Source organism: Megascapheus bottae, chromosome 2 (assembly GCF_031878675.1).
Source record: "Megascapheus bottae isolate mThoBot1 chromosome 2, mThoBot2.hap1, whole genome shotgun sequence".
NCBI classification, from domain to species: domain Eukaryota; kingdom Metazoa; phylum Chordata; class Mammalia; order Rodentia; family Geomyidae; genus Megascapheus; species Megascapheus bottae.
Window position 1 is genome coordinate 64814362 of NC_143510.1, and position 24874 is coordinate 64839235.

Sequence of the window (24874 nt, forward strand, 5' to 3'; positions counted from 1 at the left end):
TAGCCAATAGTTCCAACTTTCATTATTCCCTACTAAAATCCCAGCACAAGATCTCTTTCCTAAAGGTAAAGCCATTTTATAAGAATTTTAGATAGCTGGTTTCATTAGACTAGGAGTTTGTTTTACCTTTTGTTGAAGTTCCTCAGAGACATCTGTTTCATCATCTCCTCATTGAGATTTGTTGGTATTGTTTCATTCACCAACTGCCCTTTTCATTTTCTATCAGGGCAGATGTTCAATCTGGCATCTTCCCCAGCTGCAGTCAATGCCTGTAAGCCACAGCTCCTTGATTGGTTTCAAAATAGTTTTCTGTATACAAATAGGAAAACAGTTTAAAGTTTCTGATGGCACATTATAAGTGCTTCTGTTTAGATCATCGCAGTGCTCTGAGTCTTAGTTTGGTTGCTCATATTGATCCTTAAAAATAGATTTCCTAACATTGAAAACGATGAAGTAATTGTACAGAAAAGACAAAAAACTTCTTAATTCAGTATAGATAGAAGACAAACTTTTATACTGACTGTATCAAAATACCTGTGTTGAAGATAAAGTTAACTCATTGGTCATGAAAAGTTAGATAATCCCCCGTACGTGACAAAGCTGTTAACCATAAACAGTTCTTGATTTACTATTCAGTTTTAATAACTTCTATTAATTAGAATTCAATATGCTCTTTGACAATCCTTACAGGTAGTTTTTTTGTCAGTCTGGTGGGTTAAACCCTGAGCTACTTAGTGTTCAAGATTAGCCCTCTATATCATTTGAACCACAGTGTCACTTCTAACTTTTTCTTCTTAGTTTTATGGCAATAAGAGTCTCATAGACTTTCACGGTTGGCTTCAAGCCATGATCCTCAGGTCTCAGCCTCCTGAGTAAGTAGGATTCCAGGTATGAGCCACTGGCACATGGCTTTCCGTTGATTTTTATGATGCGATAAGAAAAAAATGTGGTGAGTGGTTAAAAACAAATGTTTTCAGAATAGTTGAAAATTATTGTTTGAATGAAAATTAGGATGTATGTTCCAAGAGAATGACAATGTAACAAACGTCTTTTACCTTCAATATCTGCTTATAATAAAATACACTCTGCTTGTTGGGAAAAAATTTCCTCATTGTGTTACTAAGACAGTGCTTTTACTATTATAATTTTTTGTGTGTGTGCCATGGGGCATGAACTCAGCCTGGGTACTGTCCCTGCGCTCTTCAGCTCAAGGCCGCCCTACCCTTGATCCAAGCCCCTCTTCCCATTTTTTAAAGGTTAATTGGAGATAAGAGTCTCAGGTCCTTTTGTGCCCGGGCTGGCGTTGAACCTTGATCCTCAGATCTCAGCCTCCTGAGTAGCTAGGATTATAGGCATGATCCACCGTACCTGGCTTTATAATTTTTATTTAACATTTATTAATTATCCACTAATCAAGTGCCTACAGCAAAGCAACTTTTTCCCTGCCTACATTGACATTGCCCTGATTACTCTCGTTTCTCTAGATTCTCTCACAAATGTTATCTGAAAACTTAATTTTAATTGGTAAGTTCTGAAAATGGTGACGGTTCAAAAACAATAAAACCTAAGTAATTACCATCAGGAAAAAAATAAAAAACCTCTCTAGTTTCTTCAGCTTTATTTGATTCCTTCTTGCAATTTTTTTCCTAAGCAGATTGAAACAAACTATTGGAAACCTAATAGAATTCAGAGATGGGTTGTTCCATGTAATGATATCTTCAGTATATTTTTTAACATGACTTGTACCACAGAAGGGCAAGTATATAAAGGGAGAAGGAATAAGGTATTGCTCAAAGTGAAAGTTATAAGTGACTAAGACTTGGAGAAATAAGTCATAGTATTAGTTGGAATTCTTGGAAAGCATAGATCATCAGTGTAAAAATGCAAGGAAGATATTTCTGCAAATGGGTAATACAGAAGATCCTAAAATGCTTTTTGAAATAAATGGAGCACCAAAGAGCTTGTTTCACCTTAAAACAATCTGTTTTTCATACGTTTTTATTGTAATGAATAGAAGGGTTACATTATATTCCCCAGAAAGAAGGTGTATTACTTCACAAACATTGATACCCATTCTCACATTTTGGTCCCCATTTCCCTCCCCCCCACCAGCCCTCATCTTGTTTTCCCCATTCCCTATCCTATTTCAAATAACCAAATAAACTTATATACAATATATCAGATAACAAGGTAAGATACTGTAACAATATGAGATAACCATGGGACACCAAAAGAGATGAGAAATAACATAGTACATTAAGGACAACAATCACACATTATATGGCTTTTGTTTTTTGTATCCTGGGGGTCCTTTCATTTTGCTTCATCCTATATGATCTTATGTATCTATCATCTTAAAACAATCTTAACTCCCATTTTGGAAGTTTTCCAAATTCCTAAGCATTGGACTATCCTCTTAAGTCAGTGATTTTAAGGACAATAAAGTTTTCAGTAGATGCAGAATCCTAGAATGTAGATTTGAAAGCAAGCTTGGTCTTTTGCTGGCTTGTACATTTTGAACAAGTCATTCAACTCTATGCAGAAATCCACTTATCTGTGAGACAACATTTTGTTGAAAAAGATGTGTGTATCGTACACCATAGCTGATACACAATGAAAAGCAATCTCAAAATAATTCTACAAAAGGCCTTCTACTAAGCTCTACTGAAACAAATACCCCACTAAACGTTTTAGTCCTTCCTGAATATTTTGGAATAATGCATTATGTTATTGTACAATAAGGCACCAAACACACAATTTATTGAAATTCATAAGTATCAACAATTACTAGAACTTGGCAACTAGTCCCATTAAATATGCAACATTTTTACTATAATTTTTGCCAAAAATAAAATTTGTCTAGGTAAATTAAATTGGCTCTCTCACCAAACTTCATTGAACTTCACTTTTTCATGTGTGAAATGAAATGATCAATCTCAATACTGATTATGCCATGGAGTTATAAAATACTGTTTAACAGTCTCATTACAATATATGCCTGAGCTTATGAGTAGAAAAAGGGTTTTGTAAGCAATGAACTGCTGTTTTGCAGTACTTGAAGTAAGGGACTTTCCATAGCTAATACACTAACTCATTTTTTTCATTAAGCTCACTCTAATAGGCTTCTAGTATTGCACATAGAATGGAAATATTGAGACATATAAAATATCATCTCCCAATTTCAAGGTATGCACTGCCCACAACAGCTTGCAGACTTGGCACATTGGTGCTCACAGCTATATTTTGTCTGCAATCATACATAATTCATAATTTGAACTGAAAGTCTATTACCCATATAATCAGTTTCTCTGCTTCTTGCATTAACCTTCTTTGCATGGGATCATTTCCAAAAGTCCTAATGACATGGATACACCTTCCATAGGCAAATGAACATTGCAGTATATGTGCCCAATTTATATTTCAAGTAGACTCTTAGCTATGTTTAAAGCCCCCATACGAGTTGTTGGAATCACATTTACATAGCCATCATATTACTTTTATATTTGTCTCCTATTTCGTTCATTGTTTCTTTTAAAAAAAATTATTTTATTGTCAGGGTGATGTACAGAAGAGTTACAGTTACATTCATAAGACAGTAAGTACATTATTTCTTGGACATTGTTACCACTTCCCGTGTTTTTCTCCCCCTTTCCTTCCCCCACCCCCTCCTGAGTTGTAAAGTTCATTTCGAACATATTGTCTTGTGAATATCATTGTTACATTGGTTCATCCACTGTCCTAGTGCTCTTCCACTTGAGCCACAGCACCACTTTCAGCTTTTTGGGTGTATGGGGTATCAAGGAAGTGAATCCAGGGCTGCATGCATACTAGGCAAGCATTTGATTTGATTTTCTACATTATTCTTTTACTAAGTTTTGCTAAATATCACCCTGACATACAGGATGTACTGTTTCAGGTCATGCAGACTTGATCTTCCTTCAAACTCAAAACAATTATTGCCATCTTTCAGATCATTCCAAAACTTGCTGATGGTTCTGTTTTCTAAATTCCTGTAGCATTAGTCATGTCTATATGAGTCATTTGAGAAAGGAACTACATATGGAAGCATTTCTTTTAGTTTTTTCATGTCAGCAATTTATAAAATACATTTTTAAAATCAGAAATTAGGATTCAAATTTTCTTATTTCCAGGTTTTTATCCCAGTAAATCCTTGTCAAAAATAAATTGACAAGCAAGCCAGGATGACAAAGCTGAATGTGTGTGTGTGTGTGTGTGTGTGTGTGTGTGTGTGTGTGTGTGTATACCCTCCAATAAGCAAATAAAATTATATTTATTATTTAGTTATAAAAATAAAAAATTGGCCGGGAGTTTGGCCTAGTGGTAGAGTACTTGCTAGCATGCACGAAGGCCTGAGTTCGATTATGGGGTACCACATACATAGAAAAAGCCAGAAGTGGTGCTGTGGCTTAAGTGGTAAAGCTTTAGCCTTGAGAAAACCAAGGACAGTGCACAGGCCCTGAGTTCAAGCCCCAGGACTGGCAAAGAAAACTGTACAAAATTGGGCTGGGAATGTAGTTTAGTGGTAAAGTGCTTGACTAGCACTCATGAAGGCCTGGGTTCAACTCCTTAGTGCCACAGAAATAGAAAAAGTCTCAAATAGCACTGTGGCTCAAGTGGTAGAGCACTAGCCATGAGCACAAAAGGGCTCAGGGACAGTACCCAAGTCCGGAGTTCAAGCCCAACAGGCAAAAAAAATGTCATATATGAACAACAAAAATGCTTGAAATTCTCATAATCTTGGGAACAGAGCCCTATCTTCTTCTTTCATATTTATATACATACAACCCCCCCTTAAAAATCCTTGAAACAAATGAAAAACTCTAAACACTGTCCTCCATTGCCAGCAATCAACTTAATTTACTTCCAGTAAACATTAGAAGTAAAGCATCTGTGGTCTGATAGAATGTAGCCTTTTCACACAAGACTATCCTTACCTTTTGTTATACTTAATATCTCCTTTATTTAATATTAAAGCTATGTATCCAGAGGCTGTGTCTCTCCAGTCATGTTTGCTCTTGTTTTCTACAAAAATCATTTCTTGTTAGAAACTACAGTATCAAAATCTCAAATCAACAATTTAATTACACAACTTGAAATCCTGGAAAAATAGCAATAAACCAAACCCAAATCCAGTAGAAGGAAACAAATTATTAAAATAAAAGCAGAATTAAATGAATTTGAATAAAAATAGAAAGAATCAACAAAACAAGGAGTTGGTTCTTTGAAAAAACTAACAGAATTGACAGATCCTTAACAAATCTGACCAAAAAATGAAGGGAGCACACCCAAATAAACAAAATCATTGACAAGAAGGGTAACGTAATGACAGAAATTACCAAGATCCAGAGCATCATACTGGATACTTTTCAAACTTTTATGCCAATGAATTTGAGAATCTAGATGGATGGATTTCTATCAAATATTGACATACCCAAACTGAACCATGAAGATGTAACCCTACTAAACAGACCCATTTCAAATAATGAAATAGAAATAGCAATAAGAGGTTTCCCATCCAAGAAAAGCCTAGGACCTGATGGATTCATAGCTGAATTCTATAAAGTCTTCAAAACAGAGCTCACACCAATATTCTGTAAACTCTTCAACGAAGTTGAAAGTGAAGGCTCTCTACCAAATTCATTCTATGAAGCCAGTATAACCTTCATGCCAAATCCCGACAGGGACTCATCAAAGAAAGAGAACTGTAGACCCATTTCTTTGATGAACATTGATGCAAGACCTTTCAACAAAATACTGGCCAACCATCTTCAGCAACTCATCAAAAAATTATACACTATGATCAAACAGGATTCATCACAGTGTTGCAAAACTGGTTCAATATATGCACGTCAATTAATATAATTCATCACACCAACAGGAGCAAGGACAAAAAATCACATGATTATCCCAATAGATGCAAAAAAGGCATTTGACAAGATCCAACACCACTTTATGCTAAAACTCTGGAAAAACTAGGAATCCAGGGAACATTCCTCAGTATAATAAAGGCTGTATACAACAAACCTACAGCTAGCATTATACTTAATGCCAAAAAGCCAAAGCCATTTCCTCTAAAATCAGGAACAAGAGAAGGATGCTCACTCTCCATTCCCCTTAAACATAGTATTAGAATTCCTAGCCAGAGCAATAAAGCAAGAAACAAACATAAAGGGAATCAAAGTAGGGAAGGAAGAAATGAATCTTTCCCTCTTTTCAGATGACATGACTCTTAAAGAACCCTATAGACCCTACTGCTAAGTTACTTGAGTTGATTCAAAACTTTGGCAAAGTAGCAGGCTATAAAATTAGCCCTCAAAAAAATCAATGACTTTCCTGTGTGTCAACAAGAAGAAGAGCAATTCAGGAAAGTAATTCCTTTTGCAATAGAAAATAAAATACTCAAAGAAAATAAAATACCTAGGAATTAACTAAGGATGTAAAGGACCTTTATGATGAAAACTTTAAAAACCTGAAAAAAGAAATCAAAGCAGAACTAAGAAAATGGAAAAACCTCCCATGCTCCTAGATTGGAAGAATTAACATCGTGAAAATGGCAATCTTGCCAAGGGCTATTTGCAAATTCAATGCAATATCCATCAATATCCCAGTGTCATTCTTTAATGAACTAGAGGAAGCAATCCAAAAATTCATAGAAGACCTTGAATAACATAAACAATTCTTAGCAGAAAGAACAGTGCTGGAGGAATTTCAATACCAAACTGACTGTATTACAGAGTCTATTATCAAAACAGCTTGGTACTAGCACAAGAACAGGCCTAAGAACCAATGGAATAAAACTGAAGACCCAGAAATCAATCCACAGACCTATGGCTACATAAACTTTGATAAGGTAGCCAAAAAAAATAACATGGAAGAAAGACAGCTTCTTTAACAAATAGTACTGGCAGAATTGGTTAAGCACCTGTAGAAAACTAAAGCTGAATCCTTCTATGTCACCCTGCACCAGAATTAATTTCAAATGGATTAAAGACCTTGAGGTAAAAGCAGATACCCTCAAAACTTTACAAGAAGGAATAGGAGATACACTAGGACTCACTGGCCCAAGACAATACTTTCTTAATGAAGATTAAGACAAATGGTACTGCATTAAACTGCAGAGCTTCTGTATGGAAAAAAAGGACATAGCTAACAAATAGAAAGCCCACAGAATGGGAGAAGATCTTCACTAACCATACAACAGACAAAAGCCTTATATCTAAAATATACTGACAGCTCAAAAAAACTGAATCTCTCAAAAAACAACTCCTCAACAAAACAACCATCCCATTAAAGGTGGGCTAAAGACTTAAAGAGAGACTTCTCTGAAGAGGAAATAAAAATGGCCTATAGACACATGAAGAAGTCCTTAACATTTCTGGCCATAAAAGAAATGCAAATCAAAACAATTTTGAGATTCCACCTCACTCCAATTAGAATGGCCATTATCAAGGAATCTAATAACAACAGATGCTGTCTGGTATGTGGCCAGGAGGGATCACTCCTACACTGTTGTTGGGATGTAAACTCATTCAACCAATCTGGAAAGCAGTATGGCAGTCCCTCAAAAGACTAAGCATAGAGCTCCCCTATGACCCAGCAATCCTCCTTGGCATTTTCCCAAATGTCCAGAAACAAGGACATATTAAAGCTACTAGCACATACTAAAGCTACTAGCTATTAACACAGTGTTCGTTGCAGCATTATTTATACCATAGCTAAGAACTGGAACCAACCCAGCTGTCACTCAGTAGGTGATTGGATCCAGAAGATGTGGTACGTATACACAAAGGAATTCTATGCTGCCATCAGAAAGAATGACATTGCCCTGGAAATGGAAAGACTTGGAAAAAATGATATTAAGTGAAGCAAGACAGACGCAAAGGAACATAGGCTCAGTGGTTTCCCACATTTGTAATAATTAGTGGGAGGAAGAACACAATGTCAGATAGCCTCTTTTTATGCCAAGCACTGGCAGCTCATGCATGTAATCCTCACTACTCAAGAGGCTGAGATCTGAGGATTGTGGTTCAAAACCAGCCCAGGCACTAAAGACTGCGAGATTTTATCTCCAATTAACCACCAGAGAACCAGAAGTGGTGCTATGGCTCAAGTGGTAGAGTGTTTTTCTTGAGCACAAAGAAGCTCATGGGTAGTGTCGAGACCCTGAGTTCAAGCCCCAGGAATAGCAAATAAAAATACAAACGAAAAAAGAAACACTTTTTCTGGCTTGGATAGTGATGCTGATGACACTGGAGGAGAACCAGTGGCAGAGGTGAAGTTACACAAACAAATTCAGAATTGTAGGTGCCTTTGAGACATCATAGCAATATTGAATTCTGGTTGAAATAGTTTTGAATTTGTTTTATCAATCATTCTTTTTAAATTTAAAATTTATCATTAAATATTGACATAACATGTTTCTGTTCTTTCAATAAAATATGGACTTTATACTTCTTTCTTTTGCATATGAATACTCGATTAGCAGTTTGGGACTTTCTGCTTCAGTACTGGCTTTGTTTTTTATATATTTTTATTGTAATTAATAGAAGGGTTACATTATATTCACCAGATAGAAGATGCATTACTTCACAAACATTGATAACCTTTCTCAAGACATTGTTTTTTTAATTTTACTGTAGTTTTTGTTGAGATAATATATAGAAGGGTCACAGTTACATTCATCAGGTGGTGGGTGCATTATTTCTTGAATCTTGATATCCCTTCTCAAGTTTTTGTACCCTTTTCTCTCCTTGCAGTCATCTTGTTTTCCCTTTCCCTATTTCCAATAAACAAATATGTGTATATACAGTATACGAGTATACAAATTCAGATACAGTAACCTCGTGAGATTAACCATAAGTGGAAAACAAAAGAGAGAAAAGAAATAATTTCACATAGTACATTAAGAACTGCAATCACAAAGATCAACCTCTCGTTTGATCAACCTAGAGTTCATTTCATTTAGTCTCATCCTGTATAACCTGATGTACACATGTTTTTGAGCTATTGTGATCCTCTGTTAGGAGAATCCTAAATGTATAGTAATTATTACAAATGAGGGAAACCATACAGACTATTGAACATGAAATCTAATTCATCTACTCTTGATGATAAGATCAATTTGTAACATTGAAGCAATGTTATTGATGGGAAAAATTCTTCCGAAAGTATATATATATATATATATATATATATACTTTTAATGAAGTACAATAAAATTCATGACGTGTTTAGTGGGTACAAAGAAATAAGACATTGTTTTTTAAAATTATATTTTATCACATTTCTGTACCTGTACAAAGTAGTTGTCTTTCAATAAGTCGGTTTATGAAAACAAAGAATCTTGATTGACATTATCCCTATCATTTAACTTCCCCTGTACCTCCCAATACAGAGAGGAAAGACTAGGAAAATTAAGTCATAAAATTCAATGCGTGTCCTTCAAAGTTCCTCTGCATTTGAGAAATTGCAGTGTCGTAAACGCATTTGTTGAATTGTTGAATATGTGGCCTCTTGGGAGAATTTTGCCTCTAAAAACAGTTGTATTCATTTATCAAGCAAATAGTTTACTTGTAACAGTTGAAATATTGCTAGACAGAGGTGACAAAAATAGCAAAAGGAGATAGGTGACTGACAGCATTATCAAGAAATATTAATACTGAAATAGGAAAAATACATTCTAAGGAAATATAGATGTTCAAAAGCAAAGAAGGAAAGATGGACAGTGGGCTGAAGATGCCAGTAGGGTTATATACAAAAGCAGTTGGACTAGGAGAAGTTTTCTGTGCATTTGCTATTGATTGAAGATATGATTGTTGCAGAAGGCAGTAAGGTGCTGTATTGAATGAGTGCAGTGATAGACTGATAAAGAAGCTCACGGAGATAAAGGAGTTTAAGAACTTTTATCCCCAAAAGCAATGATGAAGAAAAAAGTTGAAGGGCTACAGGAATAAAAAAGCAACAATTTTCATTGCTTATTACCTTGCTTATGAAAAAAAAATCAAAGTATCCAGGGAATTTTTAAGGAGTTTTATATAGATCATCACAGTAAGCCCTCTGCATTCTCTCAGTGTTGGAGTTTTAGTCACAAATATTTGAACCTCAGATTCTAGAGCCTTAGGAAATCACACACTATAGCTGATATTACACTCATAACTTGCCTCACTTTTTCATACAATCAAACACATAGGATAGAAAGTGGATCAGTTTTGACAGTTTTAGTGATTAGTAAGCATTGGAGACAGGCACAAGAGATTTTGTACTAGGTTTTTGGACAGAGAAAGGAAATGTAATTAAGATGTTGAATAATTTAGTAACATATACTCTCCAGAGCATATCTGCTTTTACTGCTGTTGCTATTTCCAGATCCTATTTTCCAGCCAGTGACTTTTTCCCCCATGAGTTGTGATATTCACTTGAAACCTGACTCATTCTCAGAGATCCAGCTCTACAAAGGAAACTAGGGCTTTTCCTCCCTTCTGAAACTCACTTGAAAAAACTTGGGCTGCTGTGTCAATTGCCTTCAAAACTTATTAAGGCTAAGATAGTAAGTTTTTCATTTGTGTGTGTGTGTGTGTGTGTGTGTGTGTGTGTGTGTGTGTGTGTGTGTGTGTGTGTTTCCCAGCATGGGACTGTAAAAATTTTGATACTAAATTTTCAGGTCCCAGTTTAAAATGCTACTTTGGTGGCTAACCTTCAGTGACAAACACCTGTAATCCTACCCATATGTATGACTGACATCTGAGGGTCTCAGTTCAAGTCCAGCCTAGGGAAGGAAAGTTCATGAAAATCTAATCTCTAGTTAACTACCAAAATTGCCAGAAGTGGAGCTATAGCTCAAGTGGTAGAGTGTTCTCCTTGACCATAAAAGCTCAGGGACAGAGCACAGGCTCTGAAATTCAAGCCCCAGAGCAGGAATATGTTCGCAAAAACTGCCAGATAGGTATCCAAATGACCTCGGTAACAATTTTTAGTAAGGACTGTATCATCATAAAAGGAATTATTGGCATCATCTGAAATAGCACATCTACAAATTCAACAAATTTATTATTATTATTATTATTATTATTATTATTATTAATTTGCTGGTAGTAAGGCTTAAACCCAGGGCTTAGGCACCATCCCTGAGCTCTTCTGCCTTGAGCCATAGTGTCACTTCCAGGTTACTGGTAGATAATTGGAGGTAAGTCTCATAGACTTTCCTGCCCAGGCTGGCTTTAAACCACTATCAGATCTAAGCCTCCTGAGTAGCAAGTATTACAGGCCTGACAAACTGGCACCTAGCTAGGAAACAACATTTTTGCACGAAACAAATTTGCTAAATTGAGTTACTCACTTCTAATTTGCTCTTAATGTTACGTTCATGAATTGGATTGTCCAGTCCTGATTTTACTTAATAGTGTATACTCACCTTACCTTTGTCCCTGATTTTCAAATGCAATCTTTATTTGTTTGTCTCCATCCTAAGCTTTGTCTCTGCTGATGTTCTAGACTTGTAACTGTCCTCATTCAGCCATAGTATTCTTCAAAATGCCTTTTGGTTTTCACAAATATTTCCCTTCTCCAAAGTGAAATCAATGCTGTTTGAACCCATCTCATCATAGATAAACTATGTGACGGGCAATGCCCCTTCCCCTGTGAAAGCTGCACAATAATCCCAATATGTGACTATTATATATGGCTAAAGGCAATTGTTTGCAAATAAAAAACTTTACTAACCAACTGACCTAACAGAGAGAGTACCTTGGGTTATCCAGATGGACATAGTGTAATTGTAAGGTTCTGTTCATGTGGGAGAAGGAGACAGAGGTGGGTTCAGGGCCACACATGCTTGGAGAAATGACTGGATGCTTGCTTGGAGGGCAGAGGGAAGGGGTTTGAGCTGTGGAGTGCAATTGACCTGCAGACACTGGAAAGAGGCAAAGAACCTTTTCCTCGGACCTCACAGAAGGAGGTCAGCCTTGCAGCATTTCAGTTTTAACTCAGAAATATCCACTTTCGACTTCTGAACTGCAGAACAATAATATAGTAAATTAGCATTGGTGTAAAACCATTAAATCTGTGAAAATTCATCTCAGTAGCCAGAGAAAACTAATACACGAGCTTTGACTCATGGTTGTAGCAGTAATTTCATGCCTCGGGAACCTCATGTTAATGAACATGCCCCAATTCTCTGTCCACACCAGCGACTATAGCATTGTTAACAAATCTATTGCAGTTATCTCCCTGTGTGTAGTAGTAAGGATTTTTCATTACTCAGCGACAGAATCATAACTTCAAGGAACTAAAAGCTCTTTTAAGAAATGTGGGAAAAATCTGGCATCACAAATGAGGGAGGCTTCCAGCAACACTACAAAAAGAAACTGTTTTCTCAGTTGCATCCATGTCATTCATTGTGATATTACATACAGGGCTGTCCTTTCCTTGGTTCCAGATTCTCTTCTTTGGTTGCTTACCAAATTCATTTATATTTTCACTAGTTCCCTTCACATTCATGTCTAGGACAGAACCTAGGGCTATAACATACCTTATTTTTTATTATAATGTACAGACGGGTTACAATTACATTTGCCAGATAGTAGGTGCATTAACTTCTCACACATTGATGCCCCTTTCTCATGTTTTTGTCCCCATTTCCCTTCCCTCACCCCCTCCCAATCATCTTGTTTTCCCCCCTTATCATTTCTATTTCAAATAATCAAATAAACGTATATACAATATACCAGCTAACAAAGCCAGATACAGTAACAAAATGAGATTAACCAAAGGGCAACCAAAGAGAAGAGAAATAACATAGTACATTAAGAACAACAACCACATATCCTGGAGATCCTTTCATTAAGTCTCATTCTATATGACCTTATGTATCTAGGTTTTGCACTATTGTAATCCTCTGCTAGGAGAGTCCTAGATACATACTAATTATTACAAATGAGTAAACCTTATTTTTTACTGCTACTTATTAAAATAATTCATGATGTATTTCTTTTTTCTAGATACTCTACAGTGAATGAGAAGAGACATGTCAATCGCCTCCAACAATCATCCATAAGCATAAGTAAAACTTGTTTCAAATAAAACCCCCATGATTTATTTGTTATAAAGCCTTCCTAATTTACTTATAGTGGCAAAACAATAATGCTAACTCTAAAACTTATGACTGTGTATTAGGAAACAATTTATGGTTTAATTTAGAAAAATTAGAGTATAATATGTCTATAAAATGTAAAGTTGATATTTCTATCACTCAATCCAGTATGAGGTACCATTATCAAGTATTAAACTGTTTTTTTCCCTAAAAATGACATGGGTACAAATAGATACTCAATATTTTTATACTTAGATACTACTGTAGAGTGAGATAGGCATTCTAAAAGATGATTATCCCTCTAGAATGTGGGTTTCTTGAGTTTATCACCATTTCTTCTGAACAAGTAGAAGATTGAGAATGCATGCTAACGATGGTCCTTTGAAAGAAACTGAGCAATCAATTGGTTACATAACGGTTTATGAAATTCATGTACATGCTGCATATTTCACCTGGCTGGACACACATATATATTTATGCTAGGTGCAGCATCGAAAAATAGCACCCCAGCTATGGCATATGGGAAATCTGTGATGGTTCGTCCTTTCCACATTTGCGGTAGCAATGATCTATTTGTCATGTTTCACCTTTGAACTCACAAGCCCTAAGTTCTAGAGCACAATCTTATACTTAGAAATCAGGGCCATAGTTGATTATCTTGAAAAACAATGACCAGGCAAATTACCTTGAAAAAATAATCAGACATATCTTAGAGATAATTTCAAAATCAATCTTGAAGAATTAATGTATTGACGGTTTTATTAAGAAATGGGAGTTTTTATAATGTCCTCTTCTGTAACAAAGATGAACCATATAATTAATTCTATACACCACGGGAAAGTCACACTAATGTAACAATTACTGTATGATAATATTTCTCCATTAATTAATGCCACCAATACTCAACTATATTTCTTAGATTAATGTTGATTCAAAAAAATGTTACAAAAGTAGTTGCAAAGAAATATTTTCTTATTTTTGAACTGATGTTCTTAGGAAATGTCTGACATGTGAAAAAAGATGAAATAAAGTCAGATCAAATGAAAAAGCAACAAAGCCTAGTCAAAAATTTTCTTTTTAAAATTTCTAAATCTTTCTTTTTCTTTTGAAAAAATCTGGCAAATCCTGTCAGCTTTATTCTTTGTTGAAACAGCTGTTCCTGTCTAGCAGTTAGCCATTTAAATTACTTAATAATATGACTAGTTTATAATTATTTTAAACACTGAACTTAGCACTATAGCTAAACATGAGGCAAAAGGTGGGTGGGGAGTAGAAAAAAAAAACCAAAATTCCTGTAACTGTGACTATTAAAGCTGAATAGAAGTTGGCTGTAGCATAGAACAATTTGTAGGCAATTTTACTTATGAGGCTCAATTATCTTGTCTGAAATCAATGTAAAACAATACCTTTCATATTGTTTGTGAAACTAGAACAAATATAAGCTTCATATTTTTGCTATTCCAAGTCATGAAATGATCTACATTACTTTAGATAGACTTATAGAAAGCAAATTCTTCAACTGCCTTTATATATCATATTTATTCAGTTGTCAGGATTTCTGATTTTTTTTATGAAATGTCATGAATGTTTCCTGATATAAGCCATATTTCATTGTCCCAAATTCTAGGCAGCAGCTCTCCCACTTGAGCTATCCCCACTATATACTTTATATATATATATATACTTTATTTGTGTATAGACTTTATGTATATTTTAGGGTATACTCTGTAGTATTTGTGGAGGAGGTCTCAGCTCATGATCTTCTCAATCTCTACTTCTAGAGTCTCTGGGATTACAGGCATAAGACATCACACGTGGATAAATTTTATTTTTTATTTTTTCATATATTTTTATTGTAATTAATAGAAGGGTTACATTATATTCACCTGATAGAAGGTGCATTACTTCACATACATTGATACCCTTTCTCATGTCTTGGTCCCCATTTCCCTCCTCCCACCCCCGCCCCTCATCTTGTTTTCCCCCCTTCCTTATCAGACTTCAAATAACCAAATACACATATTGCCAACTTTAGTTACTGCCCAAAACAGATTTGCTTCTTGGCTAGTTATTTAGGCAAATTTAAGCTACTCTCATACATCCCAAGATTTAAGATGAAAAGATTTAAGGAGAAAGTGACAAAAATAAAAATAAGAATACTAATCAAAAAAAAAAATCTCACCAAGTGCGGTTGCTCACACCTGTAATCCTAGCTACTCAGGAGGCTGATCTGGGAATCAAGGTTCAAAGCCAGACAAAGCATAAAAGGACTCTAGATTCTTTTCTCCAATTAACCTCTAGAAAAAGGGAAGTGGGGCTTGGCTCTAGATAGCCTTGAGCTGAAGAGCTCAGGGACAGTGCTCAAGACACACACACACACACACACACACAGACACACACACACACACACACACACACACACAAATCTCATCACTGAATAATTAGTAAGAAGTCATGGATTTTGCTTTAGCTAAGTCCAGCCATAGAAATCTCCTTACAATGAGATGGAGTCTTGAATGTGATATCTTTATTTTCTCTTAGTATTAATTTACAGTCTTGCTATTAGAGAGGTGATGTACAGAGGATCAGAATTACATGAGTCAGATAATGAGTACATTTCCTTTCATACAGTGTCTTGTTCCCTCATTCTCTCCCATTCCCTCCCTCTCATCTCCACCCACGAGCTGTTGACCTTACTTTCATCAAGAAAGTTTCCTATGAGCTCTACTGCTGCATGCTTTCATCCTTTTCCCCTTAAGTTCTCTACCCTTCGCACAGCCCTACTGAAGATGTACATGTGAATAAACTATACATAAGAAAAATAAGACAGAATCATCAAAAACTAAAAAAAAGAAAGAAAAAGAGAGACTTCATGTTGTCATGTGCTGAAGTTCATTTCAATATGTATATAAATGTGATGTGGCACTTAAGCATTGTACCTTTGTTGTCCTAAGAGTATCCTCTGCTGGTCTCACTGTGAGTATCTAGAATCCTGTGTAATTTATCATATTCCAGTGTAATTTAGGTCTAATTTCCCCATATCAGAGAAAATATGCACCATTAGTCTCTGAGCTTGGTTTACTCCACTTACTATCATTTGTTTTTGGTCCATCCACTTCCCTGTGAATGACATTATTTTATTCTTTCTTATGGCTGTGTATAAAATTCCATTGTGTATAGGTACCACATTTTTTTAATCCATTCATCTATTGTAGGGCATCAGGGCTGTTTTCATACCTTGGCTATTGTGAATAGCACAGCAGTGAACATGGGTGTGCAGGCGTCTTTACCATATTATGGCTCATGATGCTCAGGGTAAATTCCTACAAGTGGTCTGGCTGGGTCATAGGGAAGGTCTATGTTTAGGTTTTTTGGAACCTCCAGACTGCTGTCCAGAGTGGTTGCACTAGTTTATACTAGTTATACTAGTGCATACCTTTGTTTTTTATTCTTTGCCTAACAGATTGGAATTTTAAATACTATTTAACTGTGTCAGATAAATACAATACAGAAGTTATTACTTGGGAAGCAAACAAAATCATTGCTTAAATTTTAACAAAACCAGTAGAATTTTTACCTATACATCTTTGGATAATGCAGTTGACTAATACAGTGTCAGCCTCATGAAGAAAGCACCTTTCATCTGTTTCATGCACTGATGTACCCTTAATATTTAGAAAAGTACTTAGAAAAATGATAAATATTTTAGCACACTCTGAATTAGAGCAACATATATGCAATATAATTTGCAGAAAAAATAGACATTCCTCCCTTGATCTTTGGATGTTCACATTCCAGTGTCTATTCATTCTATTCAAACTTCCTACCTGAAATAACATTTAAGAGAGAGTAGACACCTTGAAGTAACTAAGTGTGGTATTGCAGTCCTCAGAAGGCTGAAGGAGAAATATGATGAATTCAAATTTAATCTAAGCTATACAGGAACATACTGCCTTAAAAATAAAATAAGTAGATAAATAGGGCCTTTTAGAATAGGCATTGTCCAAATTTTTCCTTTCAATATCATATAGTAGGTATTCAAAGTATAATTACAGTATGAATTCCATGTCACATTTATAGTTCACATTCAATTCTGCCTTAAATTTCAGCTACAATTTACATTAGCTAACACTAAGATCACTTCACCAATTCACACTGAATTTTCAAATATTGACAGTTTAAAAGAAAAGGCTACAGTTTTCCTTTTGAGGGCACTTGTATATGTGAACTTTTCCTCCAGAAACCCCTTGAATACATGAGAAATTTTACTCTTTTTTTTTTAACCAGGGATCAGTTAAACATTTTATCAAGTATCATTACAAAAATATAAGCTGACAGTGCTTGGAATATCACAATACTTTAAAGTTCCTGGATTTATGTTGTTTATCTATTACGGGAAAAATAAAAGGTCCTCGACTCTAAAACCCAATGCATCATACTCCAACACAAGAAAAACATGAGCCATTATAGCATTTATAAGTTTGATGGATCTAAATTTCCCCACAGATTGTTTACTGTCTTGATGTTCATAATCAGTGGACCTCAAACTTGTAAAACTATGGACGTTCTACAGATCTGAGCTCCCCAGAGCTCAAGTGTTACTGTGGCAATCCAAGCAAAGAGCCCATAAGTCAGATTTACTTTTTGCCTTCTCGCTCTTCCTGGAGGGTCACCATCGTAGCCGGGTCCAGTGCTCGTCCAGGTAGAAGAGCCGGACCAGCGCTTTGGTCCCATGCTTCAGTTTGATCATCTGTGTCCCGGACTGCATTACACTCATGCGTCTTTCAACGTGAAACGCGCTGTTATCCACCAAGAAGTGCCTGCGGTACTGCACGTGGCGCCTCTCCTTCCATGTCCCCTCAGGCATTGCAGCAGGATGGCTGGCATACTGCGCCAGGTCACCAGGTGGCCCTCAGTCCCAGCACCCAACGACTGGACCCCAGAGTCTTCTTCCCCAGAGCCGGGATAAGCAGGGACCACAGGGATGCGCTGGGGTGCGAGCGCCCGCCAGGGCCAGCCAACCCAGCTCTCGCCCCCCAGGTTCGCAGGACCGAGCCAGAGGGCGAGAAATATTACTCTTGATTGAAACTTATGCCTGCGACCCTGTCCTCTGCCCTGCCCCATGCTAGGAAAATGAAAGGGCTAATCATTCTTTAATGAACATTTTCCAAACAACAGGACACTCTGCCTACAGTGTCTAGTTACTTCAAGTTTTGTTCTGTTTGAGAATAAGGATATTGGGGGTTGAATTTTAAAATGCATGTGATTATTCCTCCTCACTGCTAATGCATAAACGTTATCTAGCATTTTATTTATATTAGTATTTATAACACAATGTGCTTGTTGCAGCAGAGTTCTCAAGGAAATGATGAGAACATTCTCATTATTTTACGAGCCTTTGTTGAGATATGGTAGACATAAAAAAGGTGTGGCTGGCACCGTGGCTCACACGGGCACTAAAATGTCCATGAGACTCTTAGCCCCAATAAACCACCAGAAAACTGCAAGTGGCACTATGGCTCAAGAGGTAGGGTGGTAGCCTTGAGCTGAAGAGCTCAGGGACAGCACCCAGGCCCAGACTTCAAGTGCCACCACACACACACACACACGCACGCACGAAAAGATGTGTGTGTGTTTCATGTGTACAACTTAGTAAATTTGGAGATAAATATATGCCTAAGATACCATCACACTATCAGTGGCATTTACCTACTATCATGACCTCAAAACTTTCCTATCATCTTCTTTTTTTTTTTTGCCAGTCCTGGGCTTGAGCTCAGGGCCTGAGCACTGTCCTTGGACTTTCTCAAGGCTAGAGCTCTACCATTTGAGCCTCAGCACCACTTCTGGCTTTTTCCATATATGTGGTACCAAGGAATCGAACCCGGGTCTTCGTGCATGCTAGGCAAGCACTTTAACCACTAGGCCAAACTCCCGGCCCCTCCTATCATCTTCTTTATCAGAAGAATATTCAGGATCTATCCTCCAATCAATATTTTAAAGTATACAGTACAACATGCTTGAAAATAGGGAACATAGATATAGACAGTAGATCATTAGGCTGTGTTTCTGTTGTACGTCCACAACTTCTTTTTCTTGATCTAATATATCTTCCATGTCCCTCTCCCCACAGCCCCTGTCAGCGAAGCATTTCTTAGTGTATTGACTCTATTGGATTGACTGCTTTATTTTTTTAACACACAAAAATTAAATGTATTAAAGAATACAAAAACATTCCTGTGTCAAAAAAAAAAAAACAAACGTAACCAAACTTTATTACTTGGGGGAAAGGGAGTGGGGGGAGGAAAGTGGGATAAAAAGGGAGAGAAGGTAACAGTGCTGAATAACAATTGTACTCATTACCTTACTTATATAACTGCAATCCCTTTGTACATCACCCCGTCATAAAATTAAATCTAAACAACAGCAATTAAAAAGAATCTGGGGGCCAGGAGTTTGGCCTAGTGGTAGAGTGCTTGCCTAACATGCACGAAGACCCGGGTTCAATTCCTCAGTACCACATACGTAGAAAAAAGCCAGAAGTGATGCTGAGGCTCCAGTGGTAGAGCTCTAGCCTTGAGAAAGTCCAAGGACAGTGCTCAGGCCCTGAACTCGAGCAGGACTGGCCAAAAAAAAAAAGCCAAGGAAATGAACACAGTGCCACAAGTAAGAAAAGCAAGATTAATGTACACGTAATCTCAACAATGATTTCAACAGAGAACAATATTTTTGACAATTCTAGATCAGGGTTTATGTGTAGGAGTCAACACCAATTGAGCAAATACTGCTATTTCATTTTGTTTACAACTGGATTGACTACTTTAGATTCAACATTTTAAGTGGTAATCTATGAGAGTTTTCCCTCTGTGTCTGGCTTGTTTTAATGAGTACAGTGTCATATTGCTTTATTCATGTTCTGTCAAATAACAAGATAGCCTTCTTTTTAAAGTCAAAATTAATCCATTATGTACATACAACACATTTCTTTATCCATTCATTGGTGAACAGATACTGAGGTTCTCAAATACATATTCTTGCTCATTTGCTGAACTATTTGGATTTCTATTCAAGGAGTTATATATCTCCAAATAAAGAAATATATCCAGTCAGGTGCTGTGGCTCACATCTGCAATCCTAGCTACTCTGGAGAATGAGAACTGAGGCTTGATGTTCAAAGCAAACCCAATAGGAAAGTCCGTGAGATGCGTATCTACAATTAGCTACTAAAAAATAATGTCAGATGTCAAGCTGTGGCTCAAGTGGTATGGTGCTAGTCCTGAGCAAGAAGGCTCAGGGACAGCAACCCAGCTCTGATTTCAAGCCTCTCAACCAACACTAAAAAAAAATCCAGAACTGTGTGTGTGTGTGAGTGTGAGTGTGTGTGTGTGTGTCTATCCAAATAAAGATGTCACCATTGTAAAATATAATATATACTGTATACTTATGTGTACATACAAGGAGAACCAATAGAGTACCATGTGTGCATGCATCTATTGTTTATTCATTTGGCAGTACTGGGGTTTGAACTCAGGACTTTATATTCTAAGCAAGACATCTACCACTAGAGCCATAATCCAGTCTCCTTTTTAGATATTTGCATATGTCATAATTTAAATGAGCCTATCATTCCTTCTTTGCTTATACCTTCATTTTTTACATGGATATAAAGTGACATTAACTTCTTAATAAACAAGTGGAAAATTTCTGTTCCTGTATTTTGTAGCAGTTCTTTGAATGTCTAGAGGAACTCATTAATAAAACTCATTTGAGCTGTGACTTTTTATGGAAGAGTAGAATGCATGTTAATGATTTAAATTTCTTCATAGGCTACAGTATATTTCACTTTTCTGTTTTGTCCTACAGCAAGTTTTGGTGTTCTATATTTAACACACAAATTTTCTGAATATCTAAACATTTTTCTGAGAATTTTAATAATCATTACCACATAATTATTCCTAATATTCCTTTCCTATTTCACAATCATTGTCTAAAGGAGTTATTTCTTTTTCATTCTAGATATTGTGTATCTCTTCTCTGCTTCTATTTTTATAGAGCAGTTATCTGGTAATTATGCTTATAAATATTTTTGGAAGTCTAGGTTTGTTAAGTTCAACTGTTCTTATTTTGTTTTGTTTTGTTTTCATGTTCTATTTCAGTGCTTTCTTTCTTATCTGTTTCATGTTGCACTGGGCTTAGTTTTCATTCTGTCAGTGTTTTACTAACTTCCTGATGAATGCTTGTGTTCAGGGTCTTGATTTTAATCTTTCTCACTAGGTGATTAATGTACTTGTTCCTATAAATCTTTCTGCTGCATGTCTGTGTTGTCACACAAGCTTTGAAATGTAGTGGTTTTACTTTTATGCAACTAAGAATTTTCTAATTTGTCTTATGGCTCCTCTCTCACCCAGAATATTTAGTAATGTACTTTTTAGTTTACAGGTGTATTCTCTTCTTACTAATTTCATTATTATTATCAAAGAGATCACTTTTTCCCTTCCTCTCTTCCTCCTTTCCTTCTTTATTTTTTTCCTTTTGTTCCTTCTTTTCTATATTTATTGTTCATTTTGCTTTGTTTAATGCTGGTGCCAGGGCTTGAACTCAAGACCTTGATCCTATTTTTTGCTTGTATTTGGCATGATATCACTTGAATCATGCCTCTGTTTTGACATTTTGATGCTTAACTGGAGATGGGGTCTCCCAGACTTTTCTAACCAGGATGTCTCAAAATATATTTCCATAGATCTCAGCCTCCTGTATAGCTAGGGTTACAGGCCTGTACCACTGCCATTCAGCAAAGAAGATAATTTCTAATAGATTTATTCTAGCAATTTATGAAGCTTTCTTTTTAAAAATTTAAGTTTAATTTTATTGTCAGGGTGATATACAGAAAGGTTACAGTTATATATGTAAGGTAGTAAGTACATTTCTTCTCAAACATTGCTTAGCCACTCCCACATTTTTCTCCCACTTTTCCTCCCCTCAAACCCCCAAGTTGTAAAGTGCATTTCCAACATATTGTCTTGTAATTATCACTGTTGCATTGGCTTACTATTTTTCAAGTTCTAATTTTGGCAATTTAACTTGAAAAGAATGAATAATTTTGCATCTCACCTTAGATTATGTTTTCTCGATTGCTTTTTCCAGAATTTACCAGATTTCCCATGTTTTACCATTTTATCAGAATAAAACACTTTAATAATTTATCTCATAAAATTTAAAATTATCTTTAAATTGGTTTGTTATTAAAATCATTCAGTTTTTGTTTGGGCTAACATTTGTCTAAGATGTATTTTTCCATATATGCTTATTCAGGTTTTCATTAGTCTTTTCATTTAAGTCACATTAGGCATTTCATGGATTTATAAATATTTTTTGTGCTGGTATTGTTATATATGTTTTCCATCTCCATTTTTAGATATCTTTGTCTTCCTTTATCCCTTCATTAGATGTAAAATTGAAATTTGAAATGTAACTTTGGTGATCTAGAGGTTATTATTAAACTTAAATTATTCAGAGATACATTATTTGTTCTTATATATTCATCTTATTTATTTATTCATCTTAAAAATGTCTATATTTTCCTCCATAACAAAAAGATGTCCTAACACTGTTGTAAAATCTACTCTAATATAGTGAAGGATGTATCAGCTTACTTCCTCATCATATTCACATAATCTGTGTCTATTTTAATTATGTAGAAGTAGGAATAAGATAAGTAGGTAACTGATAGATAAATGAATGGATGGATGGATAGCTAGATAGCTAGATTGCTAGATAGTGAGATAGACAGATAGATAAATGATAGGTAGATAGGCATACAGAGAGACAGAATATCAATGTACAGATATGTACATACATTGAATTTTCATGCATTATGAATTTACTCAATGTTTCTTTCATGATTGTATGCAATAATCTAAAGTGAGTACTTCCTTCTTGAATGCTACAAAGAAGATTAGGCCTTATCCCTGAGAATATTTGAAATTTTACTCTCCTTTAAATAATAGGTAAGCTACAGGGGGTTCTGGTGAGTCACTTCTATAATCCTAGCTACTCAGAAGGCTGAGAAATGAGAACCACAGTTCAGAAAGAAATGGAAAAAGCAGAGTAGATTGAGAGTCCAAAGCCCTTGTTCAAGAAAAAGCAAAAATGGGGGGCCGGGAGTTTGGCCTAGTGGTTAAAGTGCTTGCCTAGCATGCATGAAACCCGGGTTCGATTCCTCGGAACCACATACATAGAAAAAAAGCCAGAAGTGGTGCTGAGGCTCAAGTGGTAGAGCTCTAGCCTTGAGAAAGTCCAAGGACAGTGCTCAGGCCCTGAGCTCAAGCCCAGGACTGGCAAAAAAAAAAAAAAAGAAAAAGAAAAAATGTGTAAGTTTAATAGCTACTACTTCTTGGGGTTCCTTTCTTTCCATTTTTAAATAATGTGATTCCATTATTTTCTTGCACTCAAACATGCTGAGAACAAGTCGAAATATACTTCTGATTATTTTTATTCATAAATAAACTTATTTTCCTCATTTCAAGCTATAGTACTGAAATAATTTATCTTTGTGTAATCATCTTACCTGAGATTTCATTTAACTCAGGAACTCATACAATTGCTAAAAAAGAAAAATGTACTTTTATCTTGGAAATCTCTTATATTTTACTACCTCTATTTTTTATTACCTTTTCATTTGTTTCTTTGTTCTGATGTTAGGGATCTCATCAAAGGCCTTGCAAGTGCTAGGAAAATGCTCTGTAATTAAGCTGAGCTCTTAGCCTTCCTAATTATTTTGATACAATCTAGGAAAATTACCAACCTCATAATCCAAGTTATTGATACTTTGGTCTATTCACTGGGTAAATCATTCTTCCTTATATATTTTTAAACCACCTAGTGCTTTTGGTTTGATTACACAGCAGGTTTTGAGTTCCTATTCCTCGGTCACAAGGTAGTGTGAGATAATTTATCTGCATCTAATCATCTTATCTTTGCCATGTGCCACTGTTGATTTCAGTTTCTCATTTATAGCAGAATAAGCAGTGATCTTCCCAGAAGTAGAAAAACATTTTGTAGTAAAAGCTTTCATCCAAGCAGACTTCAACACAGCATTCTTCTTTATTTTCTTCTTCCAGCATGCCCAGATAGCTTCTATAACTCTATGCATGTTTCAAGTTGTCTATATTAAATATGAGATATGGTCCTTTAAACAAAAAAGGATATTATCAAAACAATGATAATATCCCTGGCACAGTTTGGAAATGACACACAATGCTTTTCATCCTGTTTTTAAGAAGATAATATTAGCCTTCAAGTCTCTGAGCCTCTCTCAATCCAATTTTATCAACTCTCGTTTGAAGAAGTCAGTTTTCAGACTTCCAATTTTGTTTTGAAATTTTTAGTATTTTTCTAAAATTTTCAGAGAAATGTCATCCCTGTATGAGTTCAGAGCTAGACATATATTTAAGATCTCAAAGGAAGTTTGGTGTATCAGTAATTATTTACATTTTTTTCCAGTCCTGGGGCTTGAACTCTGGGCCTGAGCACTATCTTTGGCTTTTTTCCTCAAAACTAGCACTCTGCCACTTGAGCCACAGCACCACTTTTGGCTTTTTCTGTGTATGTGGTACCAAAGAATTGAACCTGGGTCTTTGTGCATGCTAGGCAAGCACTCTACCAATACGCCAGACTCCCAGCCTCTACATTTTTTAACCCATGTGTTTTAATGGTATCTTGAAGGGGGAGGATGGGAAAGATTGGAAACTGAAAGGAGCTCAAAGG